The 22,313-nt window shown below is 46.2% G+C and overlaps 1 long non-coding RNA gene across 2 annotated transcripts in view; it reads left to right on the plus strand.

Moving 5' to 3' along the window:
• The window catches only part of LOC120371701, a 72,425-nt gene extending 54,410 nt beyond the window's left edge, over positions 1-18,015 (plus strand). Inside the window, exons 3-4 of one of the 2 annotated variants that reach the window (XR_005584532.1) lie at positions 8,657-8,780; positions 17,650-18,015. This is a non-coding gene — a long non-coding RNA (uncharacterized LOC120371701). Of the gene's footprint in view, positions 1-8,656; positions 8,781-10,974; positions 11,339-17,649 lie in introns of those variants that run through there. The other variant, XR_005584530.1, reaches the window with a different exon arrangement.
• Positions 18,016-22,313: the final 4,298 nt, after the last annotated feature.

The following is a 22,313-nucleotide window of genomic DNA, read 5'->3' on the forward strand; positions in this document are numbered from 1 at the left end:
AGGGGGGAAGATCGAGTCCCTCCCTGTTTGTTTATATAGTACATGGCCGTTGTGTTGTCCGTAAACACTGAGACACCGCGGCCTTGTAAATGTTGCAGGAACGCCTGGCACGCTAGGCGGACTGCTCTCAGTTCTCGGACATTTATGTGAAGTGTCAGCTCCTGAGATGACCAAAGACCTTGCGTACGAAGGCTCCCGAGGTGCACGCCCCAGCCGAGAGAAGACGCATCCGTCGTCAGGGACACTGAGGGCTGAGGCAGATGGAACGGTAGCCCTGCACACACCAGGGAGGGAGTCAGCCACCAGTCTAAAGAGCCTAGAGTGCTCGGGGGAATGGTGACTATTGTGTCTATTGAGTCCCTGCTCGGGCGGTATACCGAGTTGAGCCAAGTTTGTAACGGACGGAGGCAGAGCCTGGCGTGCTTGGTTACGAACGTGCATGCTGCCATGTGGCCCAAGAGACCGAGACAAGTGCGAACCGAGGTCGTCGGGAAATTCTGCAGACCGCGGATGATTGTTGCCATTGCTTGAAACCGCAGCTGTGATAAGCAGGCACTGGCGAGATTGGAGTCTAGGGTCGCTCCTATGAAGTCTAACCTCTGTGTGGGAACTAGAGAGGACTTCTCTATATTGATCACCAGGCCTAGACGAGTGAATAGGTCCCTGACGACGCCCACATGCTGGGCGACTTGTGTCTCGGAGGTCCCCCGGAGGAGCCAATCGTCCAGATACAGAAACACGTGTATCCGACGTCGGCGGAGATATGCAGCGACCATGGCCATGCACTTTGTGAATACCCTTGGGGCTGTGGAAAGGCCAAAGGGCAGGACTGTGAACTGGAAGTGCTGATGGTCGGCTACGAAACAGAGGTACCTCCTGTGCGGAGGAAAAATGGCAATATGAAAATATGCGTCCTTCATATCGAGGGCGGCGTACCAATCTCCAGGATCCAAGGACGGGATAATGGTCCCCAGGGATACCATACGGAACTTCAACTTTACCATAAACTAGTTGAGTCCTCGCAGGTCTAGGATGGGTCTGAGACCACCCTTTGACTTGGGGATTAGGAAATAACGGGAGTAAAACCCCTTGCCCTTTTCGTTCTTTGGCACCTGCTCTATAGCCCCCATGGCGAGGAGCGACCGCACCTCTTGAAAGAGGAATTGCTCGTGAGAGGGGTTCCTGAAGAGGGATGGGGTGGGAGGGTGGGAGGGCGGGGTTGAAACAAATTGGAGGTGGTATCCATATTCCACCGTGCGTAGGACCCAGAGATCCGAGGTTAACTGGGACCACGCCGGGAGGAAATAGGAGAGACAGTTGGAGAAGGGAGGAGAAAGATCCTGGTCTGTAATTGGTACGCTGTCCTCGGGCACACCTTCAAAAGTTAGATTTTGGTCCCGCTGGTGGTTTCGAGGGACCTTGATTTTGGCCCCTTTGGGGTCCTGATTGGCGTCTACGCCCACCTCAGCTGCGCCGCCTGTCAAAGTCCTGCCTGTTTCTAGGCACAAAATACGGACGGGGAGGTTGGGGGCGGAAGGGTCTGCGTTGGGTCACTGGCGTGTGCATGCCTAGCGAACGCATTATGACCCTATTGTCTTTCAGGCTTTGCAGCCCAGGGTCAGTCTTCTCCGAGAAGAGGCCTTTACCATCGAACGGCAAGTCCTGGATGGTGTACTGCAACTCGGGTGGGAGGTTGGAAACCTGAAGCCATGAGATACGCCTCATGGCAACACCTGAGGCCAGAGTCCTGGCTGCTGAGTCGGCTGCATCGAGCGAGGCTTGGAGGGAAGTTCTGGCCACCTTTTTTCCTTCCTCTAAGAAGGCCGCGAACTCCTGGTGGGAATCCTGAGGGAGTAGCTCCGTAAATCTCCCCACCTCCACCCATGTGTTGTAATTATAGCGGCTGAAGAGGGCTTGTTGATTCGCCACCTGGAACTGTAAGGCGCCCGCCGAGTACACCTTACGGCCGAGCAGGTCCATTCGCCTAGCCTCCTTAGATTTTGGAGCTGTCGCCTGCTGGCCATGGCGTTCCCTCTCATTAACTGACTGAACGACCAGTGAGCAGGGAGGAGGATGGACATATAAATACTCATACCCCCTAGAGGGCACCATATATTTACGCTCGACTCCCCTGGCCGTAGGTGGGATGGAGGCCGGCGATTGCCATATAGTGTCTGCATTGGCTTGGATGGTACGAATAAACGGTATGGCCACTCTGGTGGGAGCATCAGCCGACAGAATGCTCACCACCGGGTCCTCCACCTCTGGGACCTCCTCTACCTGGAGGTTCATGTTGAGTGCTACCCTCCTGAGGAGGTCCTGGTGGGCCCTCAGGTCGATTGGAGGAGGGCCCGAGGAAGATGTCCCTGCCACCGCCTCGTCTGGAGAAGAGGAAGAGGAGACACCTGGGATGAGAGGGTCCTGCGTGGCCTCTTGCTCCTGAGCAACCTCCTGCTCCAGTGGGACTGGGGAGTCCGGTGGGTGGACTGGAGCTTCCTCCGTACCCGCGGGAGGCGGACGGCTGACTGTCGCCTCTGGCACCCGGTGCTCTGATGGTGCCGAGCGGGATGGGATTACTGGTGCCCCTTGGGCCTGGTGGTACGCCCAAGGCATCCAGAAGGACCACTGGTGTGGGCCTAGGTCCTGGGCCTGTGCCTCTTGGAAGACCCCGGTGAGCACATCAGACTCGCGGTCCTGCACATAATAGCTGTCCGCACGGGACGACTCTGAAGCATGCCTGGAAGGCCATGGAGGAGCGGAGAGGCCCTGAGCAGAGTCCATGTCTCTAGCAGGCCTAGCTCTACTCGGCACCGGATACCAATACCGGGAGGCATACCAGTACCAGGAACAAGATCGGGACCTGCGACCGGAACGGTACCGGGAGGTCGACCGCGATCTCGAGGCTCGGCGTCGGGAGCGGCTATGGGAGTCACGGTGCCTGGAGCGGTGCCGGGAGCTGGAGCGGTGCCGAGAATATCGGGCCGGCAACCGGGATGCCGACCGGAGCCGCGAGTGCAACCGGTACCGCAGAGGAGAACAGTGCTGGGACTGCGAGCGGCGACGGGAGCGGGAGCGCCGTCGTGACCTGGAACGTCTGCGGGACCGTGATCTAGAACGGTGCCAGTCTACTGTGCCGACAGAGGGTGGCCGAATCAAGGCCGGCTTGCCTATAGACTGTATCGCCCGCACCGGCGGTGCCGGGGGCGGAGGCAGCATCGACTCTGTCATCAAAATCAGATCCCTCGCCGTTGAGAACATCTCCAGCGTGGACGGGATATTAAGCTCTACCACGGGTCTAGCCGGGGAGCTGACAGGCACCGGCCTTGACGGCCCTTGTGGGACCGGAATCGATGGTGCAGACGTCGTCGGTGCCGCAGCGGGTGTCGGCGCCGGGCGGTCCGACTTGGACGAGCTCTCTGGCTGCGGTGCAGGTGGCACGGAAGCAGCAGGAGTCTTAGTCTTTCTCGACCTCGGGGACAGGGAGCGGTGTCGATCCGGCCTCGGTGCCAGCGACGGGTGGTGCTGAGGAGCCTTGGCCGTACCGGCGCGGTCCGGTGCCGAGGAGGTGCTTCTGTTCGAAGAGTGACCAGCGCTCAGTGCCAAAGGCTGAGGGGTGAGAGCCGCCTCCATGAGGAGCTGCTTTAGCCTAATGTTCCACTCCTTTTTTGTTCTTGGCTTAAAAGCCTTGCAAATTTGGCACTAGCTCTCAGGTGTGACTCCCCGAGGCACTTCAGACAGGAGTCGTGCGGGTCTCCTGTTGGCATCGGCCTGCGGCAGGCCGAGCATGGTTTGAAACCTGGTGAACCGGGCATGGGCCCTGGCACCGGGTGTGGGGAAGGAGCTATTCCCCAAACCCCTCTTAACTATTATTATACTAAATATACTATAAAGTAATAAACTAAAGTGAACTATATAAAAAGTTTTTAACTATATACACAACAAGGAACGAGAGAACTATGAGTAGCTAGGGAAGTGGAGGTCAGCTAAGCTGCGCTCCACCGTTCCAACGACCGACAAGGGCGGTAAGAAGGAACTGAGGGTCGGATGGTTTGGCAGGGGTATATATCTGGTGCCATAGCGGCGCCACTCCAGGGGGCGCCCAGCCGACCCACCGAGTGTTGCTAGGGTAAAAATCTTCCGACGAACGTGCACGCGGCGCGCGCACCCCTAATTGGAATCGATGTGAGCAAGCACTCGAAGAAGAAGTAAAGTTCCAACTTTACTTACCATTTTTGTGTCACAATACCAACTAGCAGCCTCAAATGAGATCAAGACCACCACAGTGCTAGCTGCTGTGCACACCCAAAGATCTCAATCTAAAAGACATGGCAGACTAGGGATGGGAGAAAGGCAGTATTACCCTATTATTACACCAAGGCAGAGAAGATAAGTGACTTGCCCAAGATCATACAGTATGTCTCTGGCAGAGCTGTGAAGCAACCCCAGATCTCCTGAGTCCCAGTCCAATGCCTTACCCACCAGGCCATATCTTGTTTCTGTATAATTCTACTAGGACTGTCAATTAATCGCAGTTAACTCAAGTTAACTCAATTAAATTAATTGGTGATTAATTGCAGTTTTAAGCACACTGTTAAACAATAACAGAATACCAATTTAAATTTATAAGTATTTAGGGTTTTTTTTTACATTTTCAAATATATTGGTTTCAAATATAACATAGAATACAAAGTGTACAGTGCTCACTTTATATTATTATTTCCGATTATCTTTTTACAGTGCAAATATTTGAAAACAAAAGAAATAGTATTTTTCAATTCACCTCATACAAGTACTGTAGTGCAATCTCTTTATTGTCAAAGTGCAACTTACAAGCGTAGGGTCTTTTTATTACATACTTTAGAGCTGACAAGTCCACTCAGTCCTACTACTTGTTCAGCCAATCCCTAAGACAAACAAGTTTGTTTACTTTATGGGAGATAATGCTGCCCACTTCTTATTTACAATGTCACCTGAAAGGGAGAACAGGCATTTAAATGGCACGATTAATCACAGTTAATTTTTTTAATTGCTTGACAGCCCTAACCTGTACATTTGGTGATCCTTCCAATTCACCATTGTTGATTGGTGCTTTAATTACAAAGGCACTTCGTAGATTACAGCCATCTGATCACTTTCCCTTCAAAGTCTTTGCAAAGTAATTACAGCCTATGTTCCATAATACGCCTTGAATTAATCCCAGCCCATCACCATGGGGTAGCACTGCACTTAGATCCCATTATTTCTTGCAAGGAAATTTTCATACTTAAATTACTTATAACTTGACTCTTCCTCATCTCAGTGCTCACAACAATAGAAGCACAATTCAGCAAGCAGTGCATTGTAGATAAAAGTGAGGTCAGGATAAACTTTAATAGAAGTTGTGTCTTTTATAAAAAATGTCCACTGCACAAGCTTTCAGTATGACAAATATCCTTTTCCCTTTGTCCTCCAAATGCACATGGATTCCATTCCAATTGAAAATATTCAGAATCATTCCGTTTTTAGGTCCCTGCAGAGCAATGTATTCCAGCCTAAATGCCTTTAAATAAATATCACTGACAGTGCCTTTATTGCTGGGGTTCTCACCTTTGTACATTAGGGAACTATTGTTTCATGCCCACAACTTAAGTGCCAAGTGTCTATTCAGTTCTTGGGCAAATTTAACACATGCTCAAAGAGGACATCTTGCAAATGGGCACAAGTACTAAGAATCCACAAGCTGTGAGTAAAACTACAGGAAAACAGAAGTAAATTTTTGAAAAACTGTGCCCATAAAAGCTCAGCCAGCTTACTGTAACTGGGAGAAGATGTAGTGTCAAGTTATTACAGGGCTTCTCCAGCAGAAAAGGCATCCAGAAGAAATGCAAAACTTGATGTCTAAGCTTGATGCTGCTTCAATAGAATAAAAAAATTAAAAATATAAAGTACAAAAAGACAAAATACAATTCAAGTCTACAGGACAAATTCCCCATTTCCCTGACTCTTGTGCAGTCAGTTATTCCAGTGAACAGTGAATCATTACCTTGCTTATTTTAGTTGTGTTTTGAGCACATTTTGCACTGCTGTATATGACTGGACAAGGGACAGGGCAACAGAAAATTAGGGCCAGTAACGTTTATTAAACGCATATTTTTAAATGGATTCCTTTTAGTTTTTCTAGACCGGGCCGCCACCCCACAACCCCACAGCCACTTCTCTCCTCTGTACATCTGCCAGCCAACTACCTGCCTCCTACCCAGGCCTGAAATGGGCCCGACAAGCAACCATTTGCCTGGCATACTAATCCCTATTGCTGGCCCATTCCTACCCATGCATAAATATGACTGGTCAGGTTCACCTGTCTAGACCGCTGGTGGGCTGGTGTGCTACCCCAAATATACCTTGGAGGGCTGCTCTACAAATATTGCCTGGACTGAGAGCTTGCGTAGTCTGATGCTACTCCTCCCTCCCTGCAGGCAGATCCTCAGCCAGTGTCTCTACCACCTGAACCCCCTCAATTCACCTTCCTTTGTGCATCAGCCAGACAACATGACAGCAACGTGCCCCCAATGCACTGGCTCTGCTGGTTCAGTGCCTTGTTCGTCTGCCTGCTCTGCATGATACACACAAGCAAAGAGCTGAGTAACATGGACAAGAAGTGCTGCAGGAGAGGGACCCAGCAGTGTGCACAGTGCTCCCACACCTCGGGCAGTTTGCTTTGTCCCACTCTACAAAAGGAGAGCAAGATCCAGTGACTACAGGGCAGGTGGTAACCGTGGTGCAGCAAAATAGCATCTGCATCTCTTCACAAATAGCCCATCTGAAACCTCTTAACCCACAGGAGTTTCACTTCCATAACGCTTCAGCCTGGAGCTGTGTTTGATGCTTATTTAATCTGCTCTTGGGCTAGCAGGAAGTGTTGCTGTTGAAGTGACACAAGACATGTCCTCTCTGGGAGCTAAGCATGCCACTATGAGAGCACTCCCAGCAACGGTACCCTCCAAACCCTTTGCAGCCTCTAACCCTCTCTGGGTTCCCAAAAACATTCACACGTTTTGCATAACTGAGGATTCCTTCGCTGGGGCTGCCAGAAATAAACGCTGCAAATACCCCAGGTACAGGTACTTTACTAGTTATGACAAAGGAGTTCCTAATCCAGCCCCTAGGGCCCTTCCAGTCATCTGCACTGTCCTGTCTGCAGACCAGTGTTCTGTAGCTATAGCTACTGCTGGCCCCAGGCTATAAACAGCATGCATCTCCGCCCAGATCTCAGACCTTTCAGCCCCACTTCCTAGACTGTCCTATACCCAACTTCTTCCACTGTAAGCTCCCATCTGCTGCCTTCTCTGCTCTGCTGCTTCTCCTCTTCTCACACAGTCTCCATCTCCCTCTCAAGTTTGCTCCCTTCCCTGTACTCCAGATGTTCTGGAGCCTGCCACTGCCTGGCTGTTGAACTGAGAGTTAATAGTGCCCAGGAATGAGCCAGCAGGTTCATTACAATACATATATGCTGCCTAGCGAGTACCGTAGTCACTGAACTCAAGCAGGCAGTTTTGACTTATGTGTTGGTAGTGGCTTAGCCTGCGGCCATGTCTTATATCAGCTCGAAATCTAGATGTTTTCAAAATATGCTAAGAGGAATTTCAGGTGTCATACCTGCCACTGAGTCCCCAACAAATTGTGTGGTTTTATAATCAATATTCCTCTTTTTAAAATCAACTGCTGTGAGAACAACCTACACAAACCAGGGGAGACTGACTAACTAGATGGGGCAACAATGAACTGAACACAAGTGTTGTCAAATGCGCAAAGTAAAACTGAAAAAAAATTATTTCTAGCCTCTCAGTGATAATCCTCATTGTTTCCTGTAATAGGCAAAATATTTAAAACAGAAGTGAGATTTTTAAGTTGCTGATGTCCCTCTAGCCATAGAAACAAACACACCCACAATAATCCAAGAGAAGGAAACAGAACTGAGTTATTGGCAGACCATTAAGAGATCACATTACAAACCTCAGTGAGCATCCTAGACTTCTTTTTAAACTCTTGCATCTTTAACAAATCACAGTCTATTTTCTCCAGGACTCTGAAGGGAGGTTCTTTCGTCAAAGATGTGTCTTTCTGACAAACTCCAAGTTTCTACCTCAAACTGCTGAGGTATGATAGCTGTTAAACAGAAGTTGATTTTTTCTTCTACAGCAGGAAAAGAGTATTTTTGCCCTGTTTTCAAAAATGGATGAACCAGTTTTGCTCAAGCTTTCCCAGCAATGCTACTCCTGGACTGAGATTGAGCCTGCCAAATTTCAGCCTTACAAGTAATTGAAACACTTAAGCAGCTGAAAAGTGACCTCTTAAAATTAAAGGGTTTATGCAACCTTGATTGTACACATCACTAAATGTTCCTCTTAGGTACTTTATTCATATATGTTTTTGAAAAAAAAATATTCAATGCAAAAAGTTACAGGATGAATCTTTTCACCCAGGTTTTTAATTCACCTTTGCACAGGGATTTGGCTGGGAAATTTTCAGCCCCAAAATTGAGAAATTTCTGAGAAAACAGAAGAGAGTCTTAGTAATGGAAACACTTGGCAGACGTTGTCCAGAGAAAGAAACAGCTGCTTGCTTTTGAAAGGGATTTAAGTTGTGACGGTTTAGGGCTGACACGCTTACCTTCCAGGTGCTTTAGTCCGGCTGCACAGCTTCCATACTTCAGATAGTGCAGCTGCAAAAGGAGATTGCATTCCACACAACGCTCAAGAAAAACAAGACTTTCCGTCCCAACAGCTGAAGTGAAGCACGTTGTAAGTATTTGAGTTAATTCACTTTTTAAGTGGATAAATCACTCAATGTCCTTCTCTGGTGTGGATGTAATGGCCTAAATATATTGTAAAGCTTTTTTTTAAATCCATCATGTGCTTTATTACCACACATGGTAATCCTCACATGGCTTATTAGCAAAGTTGGGACCCTCAGTTCCTCAGCACAGACCTCTACCCCTTGAGTTAACAGAACAACTGATTATAGTAGTAGGCCGATATCCTCCATGAGGACTAACCATTAGTGGGAGATGACACTTAGCTGTAAAACTCACTGGCAATTTGCTGACCTCAGAGGAATACTGAGATTCTGGAATCTTGGGTTCAATTCCAGGTTCTGGAAAGGAGTGATCTCTCTAGTGGTTAGAGACCCTTTTGTCCCTATATCCCCAGCCATTCCCTCTCCCCTCTGCTCCTTATCCCTGACAGTTCCCAGTCTCCCCCTTGCCCTCTCTTCACTCCTTTGCATTCAGATCAGGCTGCTTTCTCCTTCTCCATGATGCCTGGGCACTAACAAAGGGACACCCTGCTCTCGGTTCTGGTACCTAGCACCACACAAGCCCCTGGCACTGGCAACAGCATATTTGCAGGAGATGTCCTGCTCAGCCCCCGAATGAAGCATGCTCCATTGCTCTGTGGAGATGACACGTGTGCCTTCTCGTCAGCATGTGGGAGCCGTGTGGTGTTGGAGTATGTTCACTGCAGATGCAATCTTTGAAAATAATGCAGCCTCTAACAAGTCTCACCTGAGCAAATGTGAGCTGCATTTTTTCAGAGGTTTATAATCCTGTTCTAGGGAGCAGCTGAACAGTTTTAGCTGAAACTTTCCAAAAAAAGGCAGACACCCCGCACAGAAAATACCGCTTGAAGAGTCAAAGTTTGGCAAAATTATAAACAACTGAAACAGGGCTTATCATGGAAATTATTAGACTAAATTAGCCAGTTACCAGTGCCACCTATAAGCAGCTGAATGCAAACTGAGGCACCTAACTACCTTGTCTATCTTTTGGATGGTCCCTAGATTAAAAACAATCTCCAAAATGGTAAACCTGTGATACATCTACTCCTATGTGGTTCGTGCTATTTAAAGGGAAAATATATCTTCAGCCCTGTGAAATGAGAGGCTGAGAATTTTATGTTCGTTCTAATTACATTTTTTTTTCAAAGACCAAAAAGAAAACTCAAAGATCATACATAGTCGTCTCTTTGTTTCTCTGCTGGCCTCTTGCTGGATGAAAGCCACTATACAGATGTAACTCATTATGATCATAACCACCACCCAAAATGGGAGTTTTCAATGGAAACACTGATGCAACGGAAGAGACAGATTGTGACTTTTAAGCCATGGTCTGTACTGGAGAGAACACAAAGGCCTGCACTGCAGAGAAAATTCCTTCCAAGCAGCACATGCTGTAGCAGCAGCTCTAAGGGCCTGTCTATACATTTAGTTTGCAGCAAACTGAGCTATAAATATACACTAGCCTGCCATGCACTAAAAGCTCCATAATGCACTTTGATCTACCCTGCCCTGAAACTGGCATAGATTAAAGCACACTACTGAGCTTTTAGTGTGCGGCAGCAGGGTCCACACAGACACCAAGTATATGACAGGTTAGTGTGGGGTAGAGATACACCCAGCCTGCGGCAAACTAAGTGTGAGTGTCGACAAGCCTGTAGTTGTATTATAATAGCAACTAAAGGTGTAAGCTGAGATCAGAGCCTCACTGTTAGACACTGATACATATGCGAGAGAGTCCCTGCCGTAAAGAGCTTACAATATAAACCAGTAGACAAGACAGAAAAGGGCGGGAGGGGAAACAAGCACAGAGAGGTAGCTGACTTGCCCAAAGTCATACAGCAGGTCAGTGGCAGAGCCAGGAAGAGAATCAATGTCTCCTGACCCAAGGCATGTCTACGGTGCAATCAGAGGTATGGCTGCAGCATGTGTAGACCTACCCAAGGTAGCCTGAATCTAGCTAACTCAAATAACAAATGTGAAGCCACTTTTTTTCATTCACACACTCGCTTATAGTAACAGTGGGCCAAAACAGTCCCTATGGCTGCCAGTGGCATTGACTCTGGGATGGATCCGGCCCAGTCTGCACAATGATAAATTATGTGTCTCAATGCTTTTTAGAGCTATAATAATTATCACACAATACATTTCTTGTGTTTGTAGAAAAGCTACCAAAAGAACTGAAGTTTTCTGACCTTGATTTCAGTATTACCAAATACTGAATTTCACTGACTTTTGGAAGGAAAATCTACCATCAACTGTATTTTACACACCGATTTTAATGCAGAAATGACTTACCTCCCAAAAGTACAGCAATGTGAATGGTTTTGCAGGAGAGGAATGTACAGATATGTAACTCAATAGCAAGAAATATAATATCAAGAATACATTTTTTTTGCACTTTGATGTTGGTAAGCAAATCATTTACACTCTGCTTTGCATATAGATCTCAGTGCATGACTGCCATGACAATGAACAAATGTGCATTAACAGAATAAATTGAAAACTGAAGATAAATGAAAATGGAGTATCAGAAATAAAGTGTGCTAATGTCTGATTTAATAGCAGGAAACTATTTTTCCCTATGGCTTATCTTCACTTTTACAGTATAAATTGACCACACACTGAAACATCAGAAAGCCTACCCACGGCCAAAATTTACAGATCAAAGATCCCGTGGAATATTCAGAGGGCCCTGCCTGGCCAAGAATTCTGAGATTCAAAGGGTGGGGAACAGGCTGCCTTTTTTAAAGGATGTTTATGTACATGATTGTATGCAATGAGTCAGATCCTGGCCCTGGCTATAGCCCATTTGTACAACTCCAGCAATGCACAAAGGCTGTAAATCTGCCCTACCCATGCAATTGATTCCAAGGCAGCCCCAGATATAGGGGGCATGCCCCAGGGGGGTATGCACACAGGTTTGTGCCCTAACTAGCCCTTGCTGCTGTATTGGCCCCTTTAGTGTCAGAGCAGCCCTGAAGCAACTCTAACTTGTGCCAGGAGCAAACCAGCCCCTACCTAGTCCTAGGGGATGTAACGGGCACTGGAACAGGGGGACCAGGGGTAGGGTTACCAACTTTCCAATTTTTCAAACCAGACACTACAGGCCTCCCAGTGTGTCTCTTCCCCCTCTCCAATCACGCACTTTCCTCTCCCCCAGGGCTCACCTGCCACTTCCAGAGCTGGGCTGGTACAAGCTAACATGAAGCCTGCCCGCCTGCCCAATCGTGGCACAGTAGGGCAGAAGCAGGAGTTGGTCCCTGGACTGAAGGGCCAGAGAGAGCTGGGGCCCTGGGAATCAGAGAAGGCAGGATGGGGCAGCACAGGCAGTAAGCCCGGCCACCAGCCCCACTCCTCAAATGCCACACATTGTCAGGATCCCTCCCCTGGCTGGGGCCAGTACCTACCTCTCTGCCAGAGCCAGTTCCTCAGACTAAGCTTCTCTCCATCACCTGAGCTCCTTCAGCAGCAGCTGCTCTTCTTGCCCTCCCAGCGGAAGTTGCCAACTGCAGTTACTGCGGTAACTGGACTTTTGGTGTCCAGTCAGCAGTACTGACCGGACAGTGCACAGGTCCCCTTTTGACCAGATTTTCCGGTCAAAAACCGAATACCTGGAAATCCTACCAGGCCCCTTCACTTGTAAGAGGAGGTGCATGAGCAGGATTCGGGGGGGGATGTGCAGTGCATGAGCAGGGGGCTCAGGGAGACGGGGAGGCTCAAGGGCAGGGGCTTGGGGAGAAGAGGTGGTGCGAGGGCAGGGGCTGTGGTGAGCAGGGGGGGCAGGGCCATGGTTCGAGCACCTATGGACTCTCCATTTTTAGGGCACTTCCACTGCTCCTAGTCAGGGGTTGTAAAAGTGGCATAAATTTGTACCCCACACCCATCCACTCTGATCCTACACAGAACACAGGTCAGGCAGACCCGTGCCTCCCTACTTGCTGCTCCCCCGATGGATCCGGAAGAGGAAGCAGCAGCAAGCAGAACCCAGGGACAGGTGAGGAGTCCAACTCTGGTCTCAGGCTCCCTCTCCCAGCTGCCTGCCACCCAGCACCCCGACCTCAGCTCTCCTGGAGCAGCCCCCAATCAGTTACCTCCCTAAACAACCTTCAAATACCAAGCTAGATCTCATCCAGCCCCTACACACCGCACAGGAACTTCACCCATCGCACAGACACCCATTACTGTCCCATCAGCTTCTGCCCAGCAATCAATTACCTCCTCAGACAGCCTCCAGCCATCCACAGTACCCCTCAGCCACCTGCCACCTAGCTACACAAAGATTCCCCACATACTCCCCATCCAACTGTCCCTCCTCCAGCCATCCTCCAGAACCCACCTGCCACAGCTGCCAAGTCCTGTTCAGATCCAAGTGCTAGAGCCTCCACTGTTCAGGGCAGGATGCTTGGGGAAAATCAGTGACACTCATCTGTGAGAAGCCTCACAGAACATGGCAGCAATGCTCCTCACTCTACACTTAAAATAGGTGACAGGATTCATCCAACCTGTTCTCACTCAGCCCCCAAAGTCCACTTGATTGTGGGAAATGTGGTGGCAGGGCCCAGATTTGCTTATACTCTGGCAGTTGGTCGGTCATCATCATTTAAGCCCTTGGGACCATATTCAAAGTTGCAAGTAGGGATTTAGCTGAGCTACTTCCACTGACAGATGGGAGCTACACTACTAACATGCCACAAAACTCCTTGAACAGTCAGGGAATACCGAACTGGACTCTTTTCTTCATACTGATTTGTATGCAACAGCACTTGTCAGATCTAGGCTTTTTTGTTAGTCTTTTTAGGAGTCTCTTAACCAAGACGACATAAGAGCACATTTTCCAAGAGAGGCTTCTCAGTAGCTCATGCAAAATATGCATGTGGATTCAAACAAAGAATTGTATATGTGATCACTGCAGTCTTGGTCAATACACCAGGGAATTAACCAAGGACCTCATACTCAAAACCATGAGTATCTACTGCTTCAGCTGTTCAGCAATGCATAGCCTCTGTGGTTCAGGCAGGAGGGCAACACCACGCACTGACCAGTGGGTTACACATTCATAATTGCATACTTTGTGTGCACATTTGTTTGTCCTTCAAAATGCATATTTAGGCTTATTTGGGGGAATTTGCCAGGAGATGGTCATAGACCCAGTGCATACATCAACTTCTGTGTCTTGTAAAGGACCAAGATGTCCGACCTAATGACAGATACTCAGTAGAAGATAACTCTTTAGCAGCCTGACTCTTGATCTCCCCAGATACTAGCCATTATTGGGAGCTATGTTCAAAGGCACAGCAGAGAGTTTGACATCCAACTCATATTTAAAAAAGTCTGGGAGGTAGCTTGGTAGAGTTTCATTTCACATCCAAAGCAGTTAGACACCTAAATCCCCTTTGTGCCATTGAAAGTTTCCCCCCTCAATAATACAATATAGATGGTTGTGCCGGTGCCACCTATAAAGATTAGTTAACACTTTCCATTATAAGACCCTGTTTTCAGTTGCTTATAACTTTGCCAAATTTCAACCATTTGGACTGAAATTTCCCATGCCATGTGTCTGCCTTAGGCTGATTTTTTTCAAACATTTCAGTAAAAACAGATCAGCTGTTTCTTAGAATGAGGTCAGAGAAAAATACATTATTTTGCCCAAGTTAAAAAATTCTTACAACTGCTTCATTGAGAAGCTCTAGTACGCCCATGTTTTGGAGCTGGGACTTGAAATTTGTCAGCAGGATACCCTAGTGTCGGGGCTATGCTTTTTTCTGCCCCATGACAATCTGTCCAAATATGCAGAGTTATAAGCTTCTGTGAAACAGCAGTTTGCACATGCTCAGTAGAGACTTGTTTGGTTTTGGCAGCTAAATTACCAGGAGAGCCCGCCTGCGTTAAGCATGCTCCAGCCCAAGTTCTGCAAGAGCTGAGCAGCCCTTTCCCCGCAATTGCTGCTACAGCACTGGGTACGTAAAGTGACTGCAGAGAGACTGTCTGTTCTGGATTCACAAAGCTCCGGCTGCTAGTGCCCAAGAGATGGAGGAACCTAACTTACTGGAATGCAAAGAGATAACAGACAGATTTCCTGAATCCCAGACCAGTCCCTTAAGCACAAGACCATCTTCTTCCTACATTATGCATGTCTGTGGCATTCTTGTGACCAGAATTTCAGATCACTTTCACTTCCACTGAAGTCAAAGGAAGTCTTTCCATTGACTTGAATGGGAGTTGGGGGCAGGGGTTATTTAACTTTAAATAATAAAAAGACTCCACATACAAGGCTCTTGGTACCATACCACATAATTAGTAGTACAACACCACAATTTTAAATTCTCAGAATTCTCAGTGTATCATTTTGATACATGTCTATGTATTGCCTGCTAACAAGAGAGGAGCAAACCAACAAAACAAGATGGGAAACAGCATGCTCATGTATCACCTGCAACCCAAACACACACTGGCAGTGAGTTCTGTAGTCTACCAACCTCACCAGTTTCTATTTAATGTTTAATTGTTTATAGTTAGAATGGCAGGGCCTTGAAAATGCAAGCAAATTCCACAAGGCTAAATAAATGATATAATCAGAATTATTATTTCAATAAATTTAAATGAACTCACATCAACACATACAGTTCCAAGCATACAATTACTGACAGCAATAACCGATGCATTTCTAATTACACAATTGCTTTAATTGGCTCCTGCCAACTCATGTTTGTATCAGTCGGCAGGTCTGGCAGCTTAGCACCATTTTAAAATGGTAATTGATGTAATTGTACCTATTTTGATTGGGGAGTGAAAGGTCAGCAATTCCAATTGCTGCATTTCTGCATTGTATGTTCGAAGGGATTCGCTGTAAGTTATTCGCCTGCAGAACATCTCTGAAACAAATGTGAAATTATCATGTCAGTATTTTCAGCTCCAGGGAAAATGGGATATTACACTAACCAATTAGCATTTTTACAGCAGCAGTGTAATTATCTCTTTGTAACTTAAGTGAAAACCGATTTTCACACATCACAAGTGGTATTGTTAAGTATTATCTGAGACTGTACATCAGAACAAATGGCTTACCTAGTACAAGGCTGAGAGCCTCAAAATTGCCTATGATGGACAAGGATACCCAAGAGATATGCAATGCAGTAGTGATGACCCAAAAGCAGGATAAAACAGAGATGGAGAAAGACATACGTACAAAGACACCAGATGTGACCTTATTGCAGTCAATGGAAGTTTTGCCATTGACTTTAATTGCCTCTGATGTTTCCACTGCTTAAGAATTAGGAGATAGCGGTGCAGGTGGTACAGAAAGAAGCAAACCAACATTCTTTGTTGTGGTGAGTGAACGGGTTAAACAGAGTTTGCATGGTTATCACCCCTGAAATGTTTTTTAAGGGTGTATAATGTATATCAACACAGGGATGGATGCAGTCCTTGAGGATAAATCAGCACATGCAATAATTCACCCTCTCCAAAGATACGGATATTTTGCTGGTGTCCCTGCCCCATTATAATTATAGCCTTTGGTTAGCATTAGCTCTTTTCTGCTACTTCCTACCAAGTAGGATTTCTGCTGTCCCCAGCTATGTCTACATTTCCCACCCATGTCAGCAGAATCCCGAGCCTATTTTCTGCAGACTGTCCATGTGAGGAAGGCTGTGAGAACCACTCATTCGGAGATTAACAGGTGCAAACCCTTCTAGGAAGTAACAGCATATTTATTGGGGGGCTTGCGGCAGATAGAAAATAAGCAGGTTCACAGATGCTGCCACCCTGAAGTTAAGAAGGCAGCGGCAAACAAACAAGTGATGGATGAACATCTCAAGTTTTGTCCATGTAAGCCTCTAAAATACAGATGTTCATGACATGTAGTGTTATGATGACTGCTGGTGACACCTAATGGCTGGCATGGGGAATTGCATCAGATAAGGCAAAGGAAGTAAGAAGGTGGAGATGAGGTCCGGTTGTTCTGTGTGTATGTGAAGTGCAGGACGCAAAGTTTGTGAGCAAAGGTTTCATACAGACACCTTAGTGCTTCCCACAACCTGAGAACAGCCATGGTCAGTTCACTCCCCAGCATACATTAGAACAATGTCTCTAACTTACATTGACTGTCAACTGCTCGCAAGGGGCTGACCAGGCAACTAAGGATCTCCAGAGCCCAGAACACTTCAGCCATGCCCCTTCCCACTGCACCTCCTGTACCTGGAGGGGACCGCATAGAACCAGCACACCCCACTCTGCATCAGCTGGGGTTTCCCACACGCTGAAGGAATCCCCTGTTGCTTTGTCAACTCGTGCTGCAGGAGTAGGGTGTGGGCATAGCGGGGGAGACAAGGATCTGGCCCACTCTGTGCCATTATTCTCAGCTAATCCCTTATCCCTGTAGACTAGCTTTCATGTTTAAGTGTTACCGTAACATTACTGTAATAGTAATAATAATAGATTGGTTGGTTTCATATTCTGTTTCATTTCCATCTCTCATGCACTGCTACAATGATCTTGTGGTTTGACTTTCAGTCCTACTGAGCAATATCTAAATTCAAAAAGAAAAAGCAGACTAAAATCTCCTCTCTCATGTTTCTTTTTAAAATTAGTCAGTTCTCCATCTGCAAAATGAGGATAATAAAACTGCATTTCTTCTACACTTTTTCTGGTCTATTTAAAGTATAAACTCTTCAAGGCAGAAACCGTCTCTTACATCTGTACAGTTGCTTATCTCAATGGGATCCTGATCTTAACTGGGGTTTCTAGGTATGAGTCTAATAATTAAAAGCCAAATTCCTATCTGGGTTTGTAATGTGAGTACAATCACAACTCATTGTACTTCATATATCTTTTCAGGAGTGTGGGTTACCATCTCTGTGGCTGAATAGGTCAGCAATGCACTTCAATTAAACTGAAGAGTCTCTTCACAGCCAGGAAGATGAGGAAAGAATCTTAACCAAAATCATAACCAAATCCACCACACATTACAGTAAAATCAAAAGACTCCCTAAATCTGCAACACCCTCCCACTGGTGAGCTGCGGATTTCCCTTGTTGATATTGGATCCTGGTGGAATATCAGAAAAGGAACATTGATAAAAGAAACCAATTTAGCAAATTAGCCGCTCCTTAGACTCTCTGCTTTGGAACCACGCTTTCAAGCTCCTTTGAGAAGGGAACTAAATGCTGCCACGTCAGCCCCATGTAGATAGCAGTTATCTCCCATCACACAAACAATGTACATAATTCAGCACAGTTTTCTATAGCAAGTAACATCTGCTGATGAAAGAAATGTAAGTCTTAGCTAATAAAAATGCCTCATATGCCTAAAATCATGACTTCTTCAAGGTTATAGTTTTAAGTTCTGAACAGAGTTTCTATCATGCTCACCGTCTAAACTGTTATATATTTATTCAGAGTTACCTAACATACATACCTGGGCACATGTATAAATGAAATCCATACAACATACATATTGGACCAGTGTCCAGAACTGAAACCCTCCCTGAATACCACCCAGACTAAGTCCCTGATCCAGGAAACCATGCATAGCTTTGCTGGTGTGAGCAGTCCCATTTAACACAGACAATGGGACTGTTTGTGTGAATAAAATTAAACATATGCTTAACTGTTTACAGGAAGAGGGTTGAAGACTCTCCACATCACCCATTTCATAGACTTTAAGGTCAGAAGGGACCATTATGATCATCTAGTCTGACCTGCACAATGCAGGCCACAGAATCTCACCCACCCACTCCTGTAATAAACCCCTAACTTATGTCTGAGTTATTGAAGTCCTCAAATCATAGAATATCAAGGTTGGAAGGGACCTCAGGAGATCATTTAGTCCAACCCCTCTGCTCAAAGCAGGACCAATCCCCAGACAGATTTTTACCCCAGTTCCCTAAGTGGCCCCCTCAAGGATTGAGCTCACCACCCTGGCTTTAGCAGGCCAATGCTCAAACCACTGAGATATCCCTCCCTCCATGGTTTAAAGACCTCAAGGTGCAGAGAATCCTCCAGCAAGTGACTTGTGCCCCACGCTGCAGAGGAAGACGAAAAACTTCCAGGGCCTCTGCCAATCTGCCCTGGAGGAAAATTCCTTCCTGACCCCAAATATGGTGATCAGTTAAACCCTGAGCATGTGGGCAAGACTCACCAGCCAGCACCCAGGAAAGAATTCTCTGCAGTAACTCAGATCCCGTCCCATCTAATATCCCATCACAGACCATTGGGAATATTTACCTGCTAATAATCAAAGATGAATTAATTGCCATAATTATGCTATCCCATCATACCATCCCCTCCATAAACTTATCAAGCTTAGTCTTAAAGCCAGATATGTCTTTTGCCCCCACTACTCCCCTTGGAAGACTGTTCCAGAACTTCACTCCTCTGATGGTTAGAAACCTTCATCTAATTTCAAGTCTAAATTTCCTGATGGCCAGTTTATATCCATTTGTTCTTGTGTCCACATTGGTACTAAGCTTAAATAATTCCTCTCCCTCCCTGATATTTATCCCTCTGATATATTTATAAAGAGCAATCATATCTCCCCTCTGCCTTCTTTTGGTTAGCCTAAACAAGCCAAGCTCTTTGAGTCTCCTTTCATAAGACAGGTTTTCCATTCCTCGGATCATCCTAGTAGCCCTTCTCTGTACCTGTTCCAGTTTGAATTCATCCTTCTTAAACATGGAAGACCAGAACTGCACACAGTATTCCAGATGAGGTCTCACCAGTGCCTTGTATAACGGTACTAACACCTCCTTATCTTTACTGGAAATACCTCGCCTGATGCATCTCAGGACCGCATTAGCTTCTTTAACAGCCTTATCACATTGGTGGCTCATAGTCATCCTATGATCAACCAATACTCCAAGGTCCTTCTCCTCCTCTGTTACTTCCAACTGATGTGTCCCCAATTTATAACCAAAATTCTTGTTATTAATCCCTAAATGCATGATCTTGCACTTTTCACTATTAAATTTCATCCTATTACTATTACTCCAGTTTACAAGGTCATCCAGATCTTCCTGTATGATATCCCGGTCCTTCTCTGTGTTAGCAATACATCCCAGCTTTGTGTCATCTGCAAACTTTATTAGCACATTCCCACTTTTTGTGCTAAGGTCAGTAATAAAAAGATTAAATAAGATTGGTCCCAAAACCAGTCCCTGAGGAACTTCACTAGTAATCTCCTTCCAGCCTGACAGTTCACCTTTGAGTATGACCCATTGTAGTCTCCCCTTTAACCAGTTCCTTATCCACCTTTCAATTTTCATATTGATCCCCATCTTTTCCAATTTAGCTAATAATTCCCCATATGGAACCATATCAAATGCCTTACTGAAATCGAGGTAAATTAGATCCACTGCATTTCCTTTGTCTAGAAAATCTGTTACCTTCTCAAAGAAGGAGATCAGGTTGGTTTGGCACGATCTACCTTTTGTAAAACCATGTTGTATTTTGTCCCAATTACCATTGACCTCAATGTCCTTAACTATTTTCTCCTTCAAAATTTTTTCCAAGACCTTGCATACTACAGATGTAAAACTAACAGGCCTATAGTTACTCGGATCACTTTTTTTTCCTTTCTTAAAAATAGGAACTATGTTAGCAATTCTCCAGTCATACGGTACAACTCCTGAGTTTACTGATTCATTAAAAATACTTGCTAATGGGCTTGCAATTTCATGTGCCAGTTCCTTTAATATTCTTGGATGAAGATTATCTGGGCTCCTCAATTTAGTTCCATTAAGCTGTTCGAGTTTGGCTTCTACCTCGGATGTGGTAATATCTACTTCCATATCCTCATTCCCATTTGTCATCCTACCATTATCCCTAAGCTCCTCATTAGCCTCATTAAAGACTGAGGCAAAGTATTTGTTTAGATATTGGGCCATGCTTAGATTATCCTTAACCTCCACTCCATCCTCAGTGTTTAGCGGTCCCACTTCTTCTTTCTTTGTTTTCTTCTTATTTATATGGCTATAGAACCTTTTATATTGGTTTTAATTCCCTTTGCAGGTCCAAGTCTACATGGCTTTTGGCCTTTCTCACTTTATCCCTACATGTTCTAACCTCAATAAGGTAGCTTTCCTCGCTAATCCCTCCCATCTTCCACTCCTTATAGGCTTTCTGCATTTTCTTAATCACCTCTCTGAGATTCTTGCTCATCTAGCTTGGTCTACAACTCCTGCATATGCATTTTCCCCCCTTTCTTGGGATGCAGGCTTCTGATAGTTTCTGCAACTTTGACTTGAAGTAATTCCAGGCCTCCTCTGCCTTTAGATCCACAAGTTCTTCAGTCCAATCCACTTCCCTAACTAATTTCCTTAATTCTTTAAAGTTAGCCCTTTTGAAATCAAAAACCCTAGTCCCAGATCTATTTTTGTTTATCCTTCCATCTAGTTTGAACTGAATTAGCTCATGATCATTCAAACCAAGGTTGTCCCCTAGAACCATTTCTTCTATGAGATCCTCACTACTCACCAAAACCAAATCTAAAATGGCATCCCCTCTTGTTGGTTCTTCAACTACTTGGTGAAGGAATCCATCAGCTATCGCATCCAGGAAAATCTGAGCCCTAGTATTATTATTATGTAAGCAGAGTCAGGATGAGATCTACCCTGACATCTGGTGGTACATTATGAGGAGTGGGCAAAGGAATTTTAGGAATGTGCATTTGTATTGGTAAACCCACTCCACTTGGCATAACACACAGCAGCATGGGATGGTTATTTTCACACTGTGGAATCCCCAATTTCTTTGTTATTGGGGCAGGAAGGAAAAAAAGTGCTGTTACCTTAATTATGTGAATGAGGAACTATGAGACTGCTTTATGACAGAAATGTCTCAACCTACATTAAATAGTACTTGCTAGACAAGGGACATGGGTTCCAAAACCCAGTGAAGGGAGAGAGGCTGGGGACTGGTGTGTGAACCTGATGGTATGGGCCCCTTTTGAGGGCCTGGAACACCAATTGCACATCCTCCTCTCTCCACTGTTAAAGAGCAGAGCTGATTTTGAATCCTTTAGGAGTCCATCTGGAGGCTGCTGACCTGAATTCACGTTGGGCCAAGGTGGCACTGGGGCTCCTCTACTACAAGTTGAAACCACTAAGAGCTGAAATCACTAAAAGAGCTAAGCTTACTGAGCTGAGATCACTGAGTGGGGGAGCCTGAAGATCAATCGCTAAGCAGCTGACAGAGCGGAGCAGTCTGCAGCACGTTGGCGCAGCCCGTGGAACAGTGAGCAGTGTGGAGCGGTTTGCGGGGACTGCTGATGCGGTTCACGGGTTGGCTGGAGGAGCGGCACAGCTGATGGAGTGGAGCCAGTCGTGGTGAAGGCTGCAGCAGAATTCCACGGAGAAGCGGGGCAGTCGGCCCTGGCCCACGTAAGGTGTCCCTTAACACCCTGCGTGTGCCCCCCCCCATTTCCACCCAGGCTGGCGGGGGGGTGGTAAAACTCTGCAGATAAACTTTTGAACTCTGAGGTGGCACTGACCAGAGACAGAGACT

The sequence above is a fragment of the Mauremys reevesii genome, linkage group 9 (assembly GCF_016161935.1).
Source record: "Mauremys reevesii isolate NIE-2019 linkage group 9, ASM1616193v1, whole genome shotgun sequence".
NCBI lineage: Eukaryota > Metazoa > Chordata > Testudines > Geoemydidae > Mauremys > Mauremys reevesii.